A 17,232-nucleotide genomic window follows, 5' to 3' on the forward strand; every position below is an offset into this window, starting at 1 on the left:
TAAGCTTACGGTAAGCGTACGGTAAGCGTACGGTAAGCGTACCCCGCGAAATTGCCGAAAAAAAAATAAAACCGTTTTTGCTCTTGGGGGATGTTTGGGGACTCCCTCAACATGACTATGTGGGAGGGAGTTGTCAAAACAGCCCCGTAACATGTTTTTGGCCATCATGTTTGATAAACAACACTCAGTGCGAGAGACAAAATGGCGGACGCCGCTTCCTGGTTTCGGCCGATTCGAATGTTTACTAAGATCTAAGAGCCAATCAGAATCGCGCTCGCGCACGCCACCGTAAGCTTACGGTAAGCGTACGGTAAGCGTACGGTAAGCGTACCGTAAGCGGGCTCAGATATATATATTGATTTAAAGGCTATTTTCTCAGAATCTACTGAACAGATTTACACCAAACCTACAAAAGGCACTTCCTTGACCTAGGGACTACCTCTCTGCCAAATTTCTAGTAATTCTGTTCAGCCGTTCGGGCTGTAGCTCGTTCTAAAGGTCCTATGGAAAAATGCATGGGAAAAACGCGTTTTGGGACCCCCCTTTTATCTCAGCCCCCGCTTGACGAATCCCCCCGAGACTTTCAGGGTAGGAGCGGAGCGTAGCGCCCCACCTATTTTGAGAAATTCGCGAGGATTCGTCGACCGGCGCCAAAGTTATTCAAAATAGAATGTTGAGGTTTTCCTATGGAAACGTGGTCCTAACTATAACTACCTACTGGCGACCGCCAGTAGGTAATATAACTATATATATATATATATATACACAACTATAACTATACATTTTTTAAGCAGACCTAAAAAGATCTATATATTTTAAAAACTATAGTTATTATACATATTTGTACAAAGAATTACACATGCCTAGAAAAATACGTATAATCAAGTTATAAATGTTTACTAACACAGGGATATGCTGTACATTAAGTTGCATATGGTGGTTTTGTAGGAAAGAGCCAAGTCTTTAGTAGTCTTCTGAACGTAAGGTAGTTATCCGTGGATCTTATGTTCGGGGGTAATAAATTCAATAGTTTGGCTGCTTGAACAGAGAAAGATGTATCACCTATGTTTTTTTTTCTTGTATGCTCTGATGTTGAGGAGGGGTGCCAGTTTTGAGCAGAGATTCCTTTGTTGAATGCATTTGGTGGTTTTATTCCTGATGAAGAGCGGTCCTGTTCCATGTATTGCTTTGTAGGTGATACAAGCTTGGACCTTGTGTAGAAATCCCAGGTGGGGAAAGAAGGGTTACAGAGTTTTTAGAGTAATGAAGCTTGGTCGTGCTAATTTGTCCACTAGGGTATTAATTGATAGCTTGGAGTCCATGGTAATTGCAAAGTTTCTTTCTTCCTTAGATACTTTAGAGGATATTCTCCGATCGCCAGACCAGATCTTATGTTCGGGGGTAATACATTCAATAGTTTGGCTGCTTGAACAGAGAAAGATGTATCACCTATGTTTTTTTTTCTTGTATGCTCTGATGTTGAGGAGGGGTGCCAGTCTTGAGCAGAGATTCCTTTGTTGAATGCATTTGGGGTTTTTATTCCTGATGAAGAGCAGTCCTGTTCCATGTATTGCTTTGTAGGTGATACAAGCTTGGACCTTGTGTAGAAATCCCAGGTGGGGAAAGAAGGGTTACAGAGTTTTTAGAGTAATGAAGCTTGGTCGTGCTAATTTGTCCACTAGGGTATTAATTGATAGCTTGGAGTCCATGGTAATTGCAAAGTTTCTTTCTTCCTTAGATACTTTAGAGGATATTCTCCGATCGCCAGACCAGACGTAGAGTGGGTCATAGTTTTTCAAATTGCCGTATGTGAGAATTTCTATTTTGGAAGCATTCAATTTGAGATGATGATGAGAAATTTGTAAAACACAATGGATCCATGTCATCCACTGATCAAAGGCTATAAGGTACCTGAAGATGTGTGAGTTTCCAATGTCTTTGGGGCTTTTCAGTTTTAGGAGTGTTTCTGTGTCTTCTGCATAGTTATAGCACATGAGGTGAAATTCAGTGATCATTGCCGGTCAGGACTTCATGTAGATGTTGAAAAGCATGGATGAGATGATACATCCTCGAGGGACCCCAACTTTTGTGCAGTACTGTATGGATGAGAAAGGGGGAGAATGGATGACATTTGTTCTGTTTTTAAGGTAGGATGTGATCCAGTCGAGAGTAGTCCTCTCTAGTCCAGCTTTGTAGAGTCTTTGCATTACAGCGTCAGGGTCAACTGTGTCGAAGGCAGCTAAGAGGTCCAAGAGAAGTAGTGCAGCAACCCCGTTCCAGTCTACTGTGTTTTTAAGGTTATCCTAGGTGGCGATGAGGGCAGATTCTGTGCCTCTTCCTGAGTGGAATCCTGTTTGATAGTCGGAAAGATTGGAGTTATCTTCACTGAATTTTGACATCTGAGCGAATGCTGCTCTTTCTATCAGTTTGCCCAGGAAAGGTCCTTTGGTAACCTATCTGTAGTTGTCGGGGATCATGCGGGTCCAGGTTCATTTTCTGTAATAATGGGCATATGTGTGCCATTTTTAGGTCTTTTGGAAAGATTCCCGTAGTTAAAGCATTATTTATGATTTTCAATCAATCAATCAACAAAGCTTTATTTCGATATTTGATATCATAAAAGCACATTTATACATTAAAACACGATTCATAAAAAATACATTAAGAGAAAAGTCATATAAAGACTTTTTGTTACAATAAATAATTTAAAACAGTGTATTAAACTTTAGCAGCTTTGTGAATAATAAAAAATATTTAATACAAATACATCATATGGCCTTCCGCCTAATCAACCATGCCCAACTTAGAAATGTAGCCACCCCGCACACTAAGGTTGTACTAACGTCAGCCTTTAGTATTCTAAGTGCAACAGAGTGGTCCCTAGTTCCAAGCTGCAGGCACACAGGTTTTAACCATTTCAGTCTAGGTTTCGAATAGACTGGGCATACAAAAAGAAGGTGGAGAATGTTTTCAGTAACACCTAAGCAGTTTGGGCAATCCACGGGGGTTTGATGCGGGGGCTTCCACTTGCTAGTACGATCACGAAGAGGAAGAGTGCCCATCCTAAACTGAATGAAGAGGGATCTATCCCTAGGTTTCATGGTAAAGTCTAGATAAGGCTCCAGGCGGGGCATAGACTTATGCTGCCAAAATGCCTCAGTCAACCTTCCTTGGTTAGGGTCCCTCTGATCTTGGTTGTCAAACCATGCCCAAAAGGCTCTCTTAATTTCTGCCTTAGATAACAGTGCCTCAGACTCCCAAGCAGTTACAAGGCCTATTGCCAAAAGAAGCTTCTTTATATTAGCTAGCCATCCAATTTTATAAGCTCCTTGGAGATTCATAACCTCTCTTAAGCCATCAGCGTACCTAGAAAGCTCTGGAGTGCGCCATAACCACGCCCAATATAAGAGAGGACGCAGAGTGACTAAATCTTTAATAGAGCGCCGACCCAAATCGCTCAAGAGTGGCTTGGTTGGGGTGCCCCTCGGGAGGGATACAAGCTCCCTAAAGAACTTATTTTCTGAGGAGACTAACACGTCTACACAGCCAAAGCCCCAGAGTTCTGCAACGTAAAGGGCACAGCCAACAGCTTTTGCAGCGTAGATTTCCAAAGCAGGAGCAATGGGCTTAGTAGTAGAGGCACGATGTTCCCTCCTTAGTACTCCTACTACCCGCTTGTAATTTAACGCCATTTTATCAATGTGAGGCTGCCATTTAAACTTGTCAGAAATTCTGATCCCCAAATAGTCAAACTCTTTGACGCGCTCTAATGGCATCCCGTCAAGAAACAGGGTAGATCTGGACACTCTACTCGGGTTAAAGTAAAGAAGCTTAGTTTTGGAAGTACTAATGACTAGGCCCCTCAGCTTACAAAACAAACAGAAGCGATCCAACAGCTTCTGTAGTCCTGCCGGAGTTTTCGATACTAACAACGTATCGTCCGTAAAAAGTAATACGGGGACTTTATCCGTAGTTAAAGAATTATTTATGATTCTTCATACTGGTATGGCAGAGGTAGATAAACAAATGTTCTTGTAGATTTGTGGTGGGCAAGGGTCAGAAGGGCAGCCGGCCGGTCTGCTTGTCTTGACCAGATCCACAAATTTACTGTGTGATATTTGTTTGAAGGAATGAAGAGGCTGGGTTAACCTACACTTGGAGGGGATTTTGGAAAGGCGTTGGCGATTTCCCTTTGTTATTTTATGTTATGTTAAAATAATTTTTGAAGGGCTAGAACACTGAAGCTTCTTGGCACTGAATACAGTTATACCAGCAGAACACTTGGGACCCTATTGCATGTGGTAATAGGCAATTCTAAATACATCCAGTGGGTGTGGACTGTATCTGTCCACACTCAAGTGCATTATAAGTGCCTAACTACAGAGCATATGCCCCATGGTGTGCAGGATGTGTATACACCACCCAACACTCCTTTAATATGTGTGAGGTACACCTGAACTTCCTAAGCACACCTCTGGGGCTGGTGTTTAATTATCCCTGCCTACCACATTTTGCATGGGTTGGGAGATATACATTCCATAGGAGGGAAAGATATTGCCTCTTGTATACTATTCATGGCAGATAAAATTGCCCTGATTAAGTGCACCCTTAAAGGAGTAGGCAGTAGTGACTTGCCCTAGTCCAGCACCCCCTCTGTGAGATGTATATTCTTCTCTCTCCCTGCCTCTTTGGTGATGAGTGCAAAAACCATCCTCATTGCTTGAGGCACACTTCCTAGGGAGAGAGCGTATACTGATCTTCCCGCTACCAAGAACCCTTAATTAAAGGTCTACCACATTTTCATTAGCCTCTTTGAGGGAATAGTCATGGCGTAAGTGCTGCTACGTTCTCCTATGTCAAGGGATGTTGAGCACAAGATTGTTGAGTTGAGTCTTTTTCGTAAGCCGTCAGCTGTTTATCTTAGCTGTCCCTGTGGGTAATTGTACAGAGTTTCTTGAAGTCTACAATCGAAAGAGCCCTACTTTGCCCGGCAAGGCCTTCACGATACAAAAATACAATACTGTAGCAACAGCACAGCAAGCGAGAAATCACATTACATTTGCAAGCATATAGTCCTATAAATAAAAACACTGGCATTATATTACAACATTTATATAGTGCCTATTACCCCTATACGGGGCATCAACTTACTTGCCTACTTAGGCAGTAGGCTACAACATTTAGGGTGTGAGGTTGGAAGGGTGTTGTCCTTTGTAGGAGAGTAGGATCTGCACTTATGTTGCCCCCTTTTTTTCTGATGTATACACTGGTTTCTGGCTATAGTCAGGCTGGGTCCCTGCTAATCAGGGCCCCAGTCTCTCTGTTCTCTCTAAACCACTTGGTGTGCTTTTTAGATGCACTAGTGATTGGATACTGTGGTACCTTATGAGCCCCTAGTATATGGTACCCTAGGTACCTAGGGCATAGGCACTTCACAGGCCTACCAGGGGCTGCAGCATGTATTATGCCACCCCTGGGAAGCATTCTCAATCTGACACCACAGGCCTGCTACTGCAGCCTGTGTGAGGTAGTGTTAGCACTCCTCACTGAGATATAGGTTTCTATATCTCACCATACACACACATATAAACCTATCAGCCACCCCTATGGCAGGCCCTATCAATCCTGAGGGCAGGGTGCTTGGTTTACAATGTGAGGGGGTGCCTCTGCCTGAGCAGGGCCCCTCTGCAGCTACCAGAGTCTATTCTCTATGGCTGTTTCTGGATGCGGTTAAACCATTTACTCTTAAGTGCATTAAAATGCTAACTTTGGAATGACTGCATCAAAACATGTCGTGTTAGGTGTCAAACAACTTGGAATCATACCCCCACATCAGTCCATGATGTGGGAGCATGATCCCACCCTTCTAGAGGGGACGACATGTAAAACGATAGAAATCCTATAGAGCCCTGGCAACACAAAACGGATGCCACCAGCACAGACACTGAGCTGCCCTCCTGCTGCTGACTGAAACTCGCAGTGGAGGAAGCCCAACAAAAGGCATCCTGTCACAGGGAGGTGTCACCACCATCCAGACAGGATTTAGTGTATTGGAGCTGGGTGGGTGCACTCCTAGAGTGCTTTGAAGTCCTGCACTGGGGGAGCAGTAGGCTCCTCTGTGCATCTGCCAGCTCAAACCGGTTCAGGGGCTACCTGACCCTGCTCTGGCGTGAAACTGGACAAAGGGAAGTGGGTGTAACCACCCCCTCCCCTGAACCTCATAGAGGAGTGGTCATAGAGCTAGTCCCTCCCCTATCTTCACTATAAGATTGAAAGCTTTGACATTGCAAATCATATAACCCTGGACGACACTCTACAAAGAAGAATCCTGGCCCTTCGACGTTCCACTACCTTTGGAAGACAGAAGAATCTCCCTTGGAGTCAAGGAGTGACTCCCCTGCTTGGCAGGCACCAAAAACCTTAATCAACGGTTGCAAACTTTCCCGCTTCCGCCGGAGTCCGAAGTCCCTGCTGCCCCGGAAGTAGATTTCCTGACTTCTCGACGGCTATTGTGAGTCCCCAGCAAAGCTGTGGTGAGTGGACCCAACGAGTGACGAGGAACAGCAATACCCGGGGACCGTGCACTATTGTCGAGTGCAAACCTTTCACGATGTCCTACGGATTTGTGCATTGGACCATTTGTGGCCCAAGCCTCCAGCAGGTTTTGCAGCGAAAATCAGAGGCCTACCCCATCCCGAGTGACCGTGGGCTTCTGTGAAGCATTTCCTGACGAGGCGTCTTCGCAATCACTTGCCCGTTGGCTAGTGGGTCCCCCGAAGACTTTCCTATCGACTCAAAGAGCTCCCCTGGTTGCTCCAGGCCTGCCCTCACTTACCCTCACTGGGTGAGTCCCTCAGACCTTGCTGGTCTGCACCATCAACAAGGCTTATTGGCTCCAATCCGGTTGCCGACACTGCCATCAGCCGCAGACGTCGTGGGACACTCCTAATCCAGCTGCTGGTCATCGTCGATCTCTCCTGGACCTCGTGAGCAAAGAGTCAAAACACCATCGACGACCTGAAATCACCTGACATCCGTGGTCAGACATCCTCCTGGCCACCAGTCACTGGCAAGTGACTTTGAACACTGTCCCTTCAATTTTCAGGTCGCCTCCATCTTGAATCCACCTTGGGATTCCACCGGACACTTCTTCAGTCGACGCAAGCAGGAAGTCTTCTTTGGTCTCCATAGAAAACAGCGACGCGACGCGAACCGACACCAAAAGACACATATGCACCCGGCTTCCCTGGGTGAGGTAACTCGTGCACTCCGGTGCCCTAGTGTGTGTTGGCCCTCGAAGTACTTACCTTGTAAGTGGCTTGCTTGTAGACTTCCTCGAAGTACCCTAGAACTTTAAAAATCCAACCGCGACTTGCACCATTATAATCAATAGGGAATCTGTGGCTGTGTTCACACACTGCATCATTTTATTAGGCTTCACCTTTGAGACAGTTTTAGCTGTCTCGCCACAATATTGTTTTTCAAAAAACATACATAATATCAATTCAGAAAATGGCTTTTGGTCAGTGGGCTTCATCTATTGGTATTCATTGTTCAAACAGATGCATCAGAGCTGGGTGTGGGAGCTGTACTGTCTCAACTTAATGATGAAGGTCAAGACCAGCCAGTAGCTTTCATAAGCAGAAGGCTGACCCCTAGAGAGAACCGTTGGTCAGCTATAGAGAGGGAGGCCTTTGCTGTGGTGTGGGCCCGGAAGAAGCTGAGGCCATACTTGCTTGGCACTCACTTCATAGTTCAGACTGACCACAAGCCCCTCCCCTGGCTCAAACAGATGAAAGGTGAAAATCCTAAATTGTTCAGGTGGTCAATTTCCCAACAGCGGATGGACTATACAGTGGAACATAGACCTGGGACCCAACATGCCAATGCAGATGGACTCTCAAGGTATTTCCACTTAGAACACGAAGACTCAACTGGTCAAGGTTAGTTTAATGTCCCTGCGTTTGGGGGTCAGGGGGGGGGGTGTAGGAGAGTAGGATCTGCACTTATGTTGCCCCCAATTTTTTTCTGATGTATACACTGGTTTCTGGCTATAGTCAGGCTGGGTCCCTGCTAATCAGGGCCCCAGTCTCTCTGTTTTCTCTAAACGACTTGGTGTGCATATTAGATGCACTGGTGATTGGATACTGTGGTACCTTATGAGCCCCTAGTATATGGTACCCTAGGGCATAGGCACTTCACAGGCCTACCAGGGGCTGCAGCATGTATTATGCCACCCCTGGGAAGCATTCTCAATCTGACACCACAGGCCTGCTACTGCAGCCTGTGTGAGGTAGTGTTAGCACTCCTCACTGAGATATAGGTTTCTATATCTCACCATACACACACATATACACCTATGAGACACCCCTATGGCAGGCCCTATCAATCCTGAGGGCAGGGTGCTTGGTTTACAATGTGAGGGGGTGCCTCTGCCTGAGCAGGGCCCCTCTGCAGCTCCAGAGTTTATTCTCTATGGCTGTTTGTGGATGCGGTTAAACCATATACTCTTAAGTGCATTAAAATGCTAACTTTGGAATGACTGCATCAAAACATGTTGTGTTAGGTGTCAAACAACTTGGAATCATACCCCACATCAGTCCATGATGTGGGAGCATGATCCCACCCTTCTAGAGGGGACGACATGTAAAACGATAGAAATCCATACAGCCCTGGCATCACAAAATGGATGCCACCAGCACAGACACTGGGCTGCCCTCCTGCTGCTGACTGAAACTCGCAGTGGAGGAAGCCCAACAAAAGGCATCCTGTCACAGAGAGGTGTCACCATCTTCCAGACAGGATTTAGTGTATTGGGGCTAGGTGGGTGCACTCCTAGAGTGCTTTGAAGTCCTGCACTGGGGGAGCAGTAGGCTCCTCTGTGCATATGCCAGCTCAAACCGGTTCAGGTGCTACTTGCCCCTGCTCGGGCGCGAAACTGGACAAAGGGAAGTGGGTATAACCACCCCCTCCCCTGACCCTCCTAGAGGAGTGGTCATAGAGCTAGTCCCTCCCCTATCTTCACTATAAGATAGCAAGCGTTGCCATTGCAAATCAGATAACCCTGGACGACGCTCTACAAAGAAGAATCCTGGACCTTCGACGTTCCACAACCTTTGGAAGACAGAAGAATCTCCCTTGGAGTCAAGGAGTGACTCCCCTGCTTGGCAGGCACCAAAAACCTTAATCAACGGTTGCAAACTTTCCCGCTCCCGCCGGAGTTCGAAGTCCCTGCTGCCCTGGAAGTGGATTTCCTGACTTCTCGACGGCTATTGTGAGTCCCCAGCAAAGCTGTGGCGAGTGGACCCCACGAGTGACGAGGAACAGCAGTACCCGGGGTCTGTGCACTATTGTCAAGTGCAAACCCTTCACGACGTCCTACGGACTTGTGCATTGGACCATTTGTGGCCCAAGCCTCCAGCAGGTTTTACAGTGAAAATCAGAGGCCTACCCCTATCCCGAGTGACCGTGGGCTCCTGTGAAGCATTTCCTGAAGAGGCATCTTTGCAATCACTTGCCTGTTGGCTAGTGGGTCCCCCGAAGACTTTCCTATCGACTCAAAGGGCTCCTCTGGTTGCTCCAGGCCTGCCCTCACTTACCCTCACTGGGTGAGTCCCTCAGACCATGCTGGTCTGCACCATCTACTTTCTTCAGTCTACACGAGACTTGCAGTTGCCAAGGCTTGTTGGCTCCAATCCGGTTGCTGACACCGCCATCAGCCGCAGACGTCATGGGACACTCCGAATCCAGCTGCTGGTCATCGTCGATCTCTCCTGGATCTCGTGAGCAAAGAGTCAAAACACCATCGACGACCTGAAATCACAGCGACGCGACCCGACACCAAAAGACACCTATGCACCGGGCTTCCCTGGGTGAGGTAACTCGTGCACTCCGGTGCCCTAGTGTGTGTTGGCCCTCAAAGTACTTACCTTGTAAGTGGCTTGCTTGTAGACTTCCTCGAAGTACCCTAGAACTTTAAAAATCCAACCGCGACTTGCACCATTATAATCAATAGGGAACCCGTGGCTGTGTTCACACACTGCACGCGTCTCCCGTATTCAATGTAGATGGTTTCTGTGCTACAATTGCAAATCGGAGATATTTTATTTAAACGTTAATGGTCATGAGCAGGCATAGGTTGGAGAGAGATGTTGGGGGAATATGCTGGGATTGGTGTCTTCATATTCATACATATACATATGAAAAAAACACCCAACAGAACAAGAGCTTTGGAGAGCTGGAGTGTTTTTGAGGAAGATAGATCTGCTCTGTGAGCTCTGTCGTTGTTTGAGTCTCTGTCTCGCTGGAGAGCCTTGCCTGGAGTATGACTTGCAGGCCTGAACTGTAGGTGGGTTTGTTGCTTAGGATCCAAGTGTGGTTGGAGTGGTCGGTTTGGGCCTCTGGGTCTGAACTGGAGTTCTCTTTGTCTTAACTGGAAGCTGGTTAGTTGGTTGGGCCTTGCGGTCTGGATGCAAAGGTGTTTAGGTGGTTGTGCCTTGTGGTATTTTCGAAGGCTGGTTGAGTGGTGGGCCTTGTTGTGGGGGATGAGAGGCTGGTGTAATGGCCTGAACGGTGGGCTAGGTTAGTATTTAGGCTGCTGAGTGGGTGTTATATTTAGAGTCTCTACTTGTGGCTGGTTGGGTCTCAGCCTAAATGGAATTCTAACTGCCTAGTTGGATCTCGGAGTCAAGTCGTCTCACTTTCATCCAAATTATAGGGTTGGAGTATATGATATCACATGTCCTTTAACATCACCACCTTTAGTTAAAATCAAGTGGAGTGACTTCCCAGGACCTTTGACTTAGCTAGTGGCCATTATTTTCCAAGATTTTTTTTACCTGATTCTACAGTATATTAATAGATAGTGAATGATGACCAGCCGAAACGAACTGCTAAAGCTAGAGAAAGATAAAGGCAGCCTTACGTTAAATAAGTCAATAAACAAACTTGTTAAAGCACCAAGATGCACACGAGAGGCTGAATGACAGTCAGCATGTGACTGTGTGAAGCAATCATCCGCCATCCAGATCTTCTTGGGCACTACCACACTAGCAGAGAGGATACAACATTTGGTGGTGTAGGGCATTAGTCTAGCAGATACCAGAATTGCCTGGTGTGTGGTGTCAGCGTCAGGGGCTACTGACAGGAATCTGGAGCTGTGTTTTGGTTCTGTCATCTCCAAGGTTGTTAGTTTGGTTTTTGGTCCTTGTGGTTTTGAAAGTAGGCTAGGTTTAAAGCTTTGTCCTCTCTGTTTGTTGTGTGAGTTACACATTGAGATGTACTCTAACGCTGTTTCTAGAGAGGGGTTGTGCCCAAGACTCAACTAATCTCAGAGCACTTTCTGTTCCCAGGCACTCTGTTCCTGTCACAGGACATACCTGCCTCACCGGTACCTCTACTGTGTTTAAGCCTGGAAAAAAACAGACAATATTTAATGTGGAGAAAAATCTCGGGTTCACTCACTTTAAGATTAGCCGCTGCACAGCGAACGTGTGTCCGATGCTTGAAGAACAAGAGTGTGGCTTGGCGGTGCTCACAGTGACTTTCATTAGATTGGAGTGGCTAGTGTTTGTTCCCTCAGTATAACTGATCATACTGTTCAGGAGTGAAGGTACTGTGTCCTAGGATGACTAAGCCAAGGCGGGCAACTTGCTACAAAGGTCAAAAGAGGTTTCTATGCTCGTCGGTAACTGAAGGGGTTCAGTACATTAACGTGTAAGAAATCCGGCACCCTGCCAGTCCTGAGTCTGCCATACCTGAAGACTCCTAGGAGCTATTAATCATGCAGCTCATGTAGCCCTATGGCTAAAGCGGTCGACATCGATGCTGGGGAACCGGGTTTGAGTCTCGGCAACGACGTTCAACATCCTGTGATTCTGGGCATATCACTTAGGGGCATATTAGCAAGGCCTTTATCGCCACGTTATCGGCACTTTTCTTCCAATAACGCGGCGATAATTTTATCGCCCTATTATTAAGGCAGCTAAAGCAACGTTTATTGGCTTAACGCTGCCTTGATAATAGGGCCCCTTTCACGATAAACTGATCGTGAAAAGGGGCGTGCAGTGGGTGTTGCGGTGGGCATTCCACCGCAACACCCATTGAAGTCGTTGCTGCCACCTATTACCAAGCTTGGCGATAATAGGTGGCAGCGCCGAACTTAAGACCAGAAAAATCCTGGTCTTAAGGTGGCAAAATGAGGAGAAATGCTTTATTTCTCCTCGTTTTTGCCTTTTCCATGTGGAAAAAGCAAAATGCCTTGGTCTGTTCATGTACAGGAAGGTGAACCCTTCCTGTACATGAAAAAAACGTTTTTAAAAATTCCATTTCGTAACTTTCATGTGTGCTGCACGAAGCAGCACACATGAAATTTACAAAATGTCATTTTAGGTTTGTTTATGTGCAGGAAGGAACTCCTTCCTACACATAAACAAACCTCCCTGCTCGCAGACACCCTTGCACTCTGGTGCAAGGGTGCCTGCGCTGGCGATAAGTTGTGTAACTTATCGCCATCACAGGGGGAAATGCCAGGCTGCACCGTATCCTTGGTAATATGGTGCAGCCTAGTTTTTCCGAAGTGCAAAGAGAGGCGATAAGCCAAGACGGCTATCACCTCTCTTCGGCACTTCATTGATAATATGCCCCTTAATCTCCCCGTGAATAACAAAAAAAACGAATGTGTCCTCATGTAACGAAACTGGTGCTATGTAAATCGCTCATGACCTTTATTTTCATGTCAAGGCCAGTGGAAAACAGGCATTGGCAAAGCCAACAGGTCTGGACTTCACTGATGCAAATGTTATTTTTTTTAATGCATGCATATGCCATAAAAAAAATGCAGCCCCTTAAACACGGCTGCCATATGCTTGGAATAATTAAGAGAAAAAACATTCATTGAGGTTGCTGCTTTACTAGTATGTTTTTTAAATAATAAGCGTTTTAGTTGTGTCATGCATTTTATTATTTGTCAAGGCGACAAAAATAAGTCACCACCAAACCAAGCAAATTGCAAGCAGATGCAATGTTACAGCATCAATGAAAAAATTACAGCAGTTTTAAAAAGGGTACAGAAAATAAATCACCATCTAACCGAAAGGGCAGGCAAAATATATAGTTGGTTTGTCAAGTTAATATAAAACAATTAATTAAATAAAGCACACTTTAAATCAGTTTGTCATTGAAGAGAAAGGAACAGTCTTTAGGGAGATATGAACAATGTGCAAATGCTTTATGCAGTCACTCAAAGTAAAGGGAGCCAATGGGGAAAGTGGGATAATCTGTTGCCTCGTTCAGTGTGCTGCAAATCGGGCAAGCAAACAGGGAATGATAATTTACAAGACCAATAGATGAAGCCCACTGACCAAAAGCCATTTTCTGAATTGATATTATGTATGTTTTTTGAAAAACAATATTGTGGCGAGACAGCTAAAACTGTCTCAAAGGTGAAGCCTAATAAAATTATGAAAAGAAACAAAAGTCACTATTTATTCCCCTTTCCAATAAAAATGTAAAACATCATATACAAGGGAAAATCATTTATATAAATACTTTAGAGCTATACAAACTATGTTTAATAATTATTAACCCAAAGAGAGGCAGATTTTCTTGCAGAGATTCTACTCCTTGAAAAGCATGACTGGCTGCTTGAGAGCTGACAATTTGGGGACCTTGAGCTCCCCTTCTTCTTGTCCATTTCCAGACACCAAGGTGCCGATTCCGATCCTGGAAAAGCCGGGTACGAACCGTCGGTCGGAGGGTTTTCTCCGTCCGACTCGTACCCGGTAAAATAACCCTACAAACTTGCAAGTACGATTCGTACGGAAACACCATTTCCTTACGAGTTGGAAAAAACACCGACCGACTGTAAAAACACATACCAATGTGATCCGGGACAGCGCCGACGTGACGTCGGGACGCATGCAGGCTGCATTTCACGAACCAGGAAGTACGAATCGTACCAACACCAGTCCGGACGGCAATATTTTTACGGCACCCAAAAAGTGCCGGAAAAGCGAAGTACGACGCAATGCGAGCGGAATTGGGGACCCGGTACATGCCGAACCCCCCCCCCAGACCCCACAGATGTACGTGCCGTACCCCCACCCGTGTATGTACGAGATGTACCCCCACCCGTGTACCCCCACCCGTGTATGTACGAGTCGTACCCCCACCGTGTATGTACGAGTCGTACCCCCACTCATGTATGTACGAGTCGTACCCTCACCCGTGTATGTACGAGTCGTACCCCCACCCGTGTATGTACGAGTCGTACCCCCACCCGTGTATGTACGAGACGTACCCCCACCCGTGTATGTACGGTGCGGACCCCCAGCGCTACGCGTCTGCACCGTACATACACGGGTGGGGGTACGTCTCGTACATACACGGGTGGGGGTACGACTCGTACATACACGGGTGGGGGTACGACTCGTACATACACGAGTGATGTAGGCCAAGGGTGAGTAAAGCACACATCACCGGAAATTTACGTGAGTGGGCCTGTAGGTATCACCTCACTGCTGCAGGTAAAAAGGCCTGTTCAGTCCTACTGATCACTACACGCTATGCTGCCACCACACCACTTGTGATACTTAACTCCTAGCAAAAGCAGTAGCCTTTTACCCCTATGAGGGTAGAGCTTTAGGCATCCCTCCTGGTCCAAAAGACTGCAATCCGTGAGACAGGCCTATGTCAAGATGCACAGGCATAATCTGTGTTCACCCATGGCAACAAAAATCAGCACCAGGAAACCAGATATTGCAGCTGGGGCTCTCAGGTGAGGGGATCTTGTCCATCACCATGCAAGGGACTTTTCCGTCCAAACAATGTACCTGGTCTGTTAATGTCAAACCCCTACCTTCCTGTGTCTTTTTTTTGCGCTGCCTCCTGGTATTTTTGTGGCTTGACTACTTGAGTTCTGCCTACACACTATGTGTCTCTTTGTCCTTTTTAGGCCTCAACTAAAGACAGCTTTAGCTGTCCATTGACTAAGACCTTTAAAAGTTTTTCTTAAATGACAAAAACATTCCATGATAGCCGTCAGTACATGTACATCCACGTACTTGAGTTGTGACACACCAGCGGCCATTTTTTTTTTGCCAATGCAAACAAGCTTTGGAAATGCCAATAGTTGGTAAATGCCTTGTACATAGGTGTGGGTGAAATTCTCGTAATTTGCTTTTACATAATTATTCACAATGTTGGCGAAATTACACATAACTACACAAAATGTGAATTTATGATTTAAAGCTATATTTTTGCTTGAAATGCATCACATCAATTTTTGGCACAAGGATGCATTTCATGCTAAAACTAATGCAAAATACAAAAGCACTGCAAACAGATGCTTATATTCTATTGTTCGCATTCCATCACAGTAAATTTTTACCACAAATGGCATGTTTGTAATAAATGTGTAGCAAAATGGTACTGTGAATGGAGCAAAATTACTCAAATTAGGCTGGCGTAATTTCAATTTTGCTCTGGTCTAATTTTAAGGCAAAACCATTTGGCTGTGCCAATGCTTGTTCATTTCTTACTTCATAGGACACCTGTCGACAGACCTATTGTTACCAGTTCTTGAAAATATAATTTGATTGGGCTTTGGCTGCACTTAGAGAAGTATTTTCCTCTCACCATTCGATATTGAATGTTTGATGTATCAATAAGCGCTCGGAATGCTTGATTTTTAATGCCTGAAGGACTACTTTACATCTCAAAGGCACATTGAAGCATACATTTAGGGCCATATTTACAATGAAAGTGACTCAGTGCGTGCCGCAAGCCATTTGGCTGCGCCGTACTGAGTCACTTTCAAAGCACAGGGATGCGACATATGTACAACATGTTACATCCCTGTGCTGCGCTGGCAAACAATTAGCTGCCATGCGCTGACGCAGGCACCCTTGCACCATGGGGCAAGAATGCCTGCGTCACGGGGATGATTGGTATGCGTAGGAAGGTGTACCTTCCTGCACATAAACAATCTGAAATGGCGTTTTTCAGCTTCTATGTGTGCTGCATTAGCAAACATAGAACTTGTAAATCTTAATTTTTTTGAAGGATTGTTTATGTGAAGGAAGGGACACCTATAGACCACGCAGTTGTCTTGTTTGCAAAGAATTCTTGGGGACATTTGGAAAACTTTCCAGGGAACACATTTCGCCCATTGCTTACCATTGGCTTTGTGTTTTGTAATTTATCGTTGTTTGCTTTCTATTTGCTGGCTTTATTTGTTTTAGTCTGTCCAGCTTGAGTTAGTCCCTCCCGTGGAGCACAGCGTGTTTACTGTATTCTCCGATGAGTGCTCACTTTCTGTAAACAGCTCTTTAAATGTTGTTTTTATCTTCTCACATTTGATGTGCATTCAAAGACAGAAGTCAAATGTCGGACTCTCTTTTAAGGGAGCGAGGTGTTTACTTTTCTTTCTCTGACTTCAAAGTAAGAGGATTTTTGTAACAATTATGCTTGGTATGGGGTGTGTGCTGAAGGAATGCTGTACAATGTTAATTTTTTTCTAGCACACAACAAAATGTAAATGTCTGTAAATTAACTGTGTAAAACTTTCAGAATATATACAGAAATAGAAAAGCACTAATGAAGCACATTTTTTTAAATTCTGAATTGTAGTGGAAACATTTTTTTTATGAAATCAAAACAAATCATTATGCTAAGTGATGCCATTTCCACACATTATTGTTAGTGCGTTGTATAGTTTTATCAGTAAACTGTATGTCTGTGCAAAAGTAATGGTCAATGATGTTGTCTGTAATGACTGTGCACTACCCTCTACTCTAGGAAATTCTGACACTCTACTCCCCTTTACGTTATGCCACTCCACTTTACACCATTCCACAACACTCTACTCCACTCTACACCACTTTTCGCCACTCTACTCTACTCCACTCAACGTCACTCTAATCCGCTCTACGGCACTCCACTATAATCCAGCTCCACTCAATGGCACTCTATTCCACGCCACGCCCCTCTACTCCACTCTATGCCACTCCAATCTTTGACTCTCTACTCAATTCCACTCTATGCCCCTCTACGCCACTCCACTCAACTGTGCGCCACTTTATATCACTTCACATTAGGCCACTCTACTCCACTCCAAAACACTCTAATCAGTCCCTGTCTACTCCATTCCACTGTACTCCATTGTATGTCACTGTGCGCCACTCCACTCGACTTCACTCTAGGCCACTCTATGCCACTCCATCCTACAACACT

This window comes from Triturus cristatus, chromosome 3_1, assembly GCF_964204655.1.
Source record: "Triturus cristatus chromosome 3_1, aTriCri1.1, whole genome shotgun sequence".
NCBI lineage: Eukaryota > Metazoa > Chordata > Amphibia > Caudata > Salamandridae > Triturus > Triturus cristatus.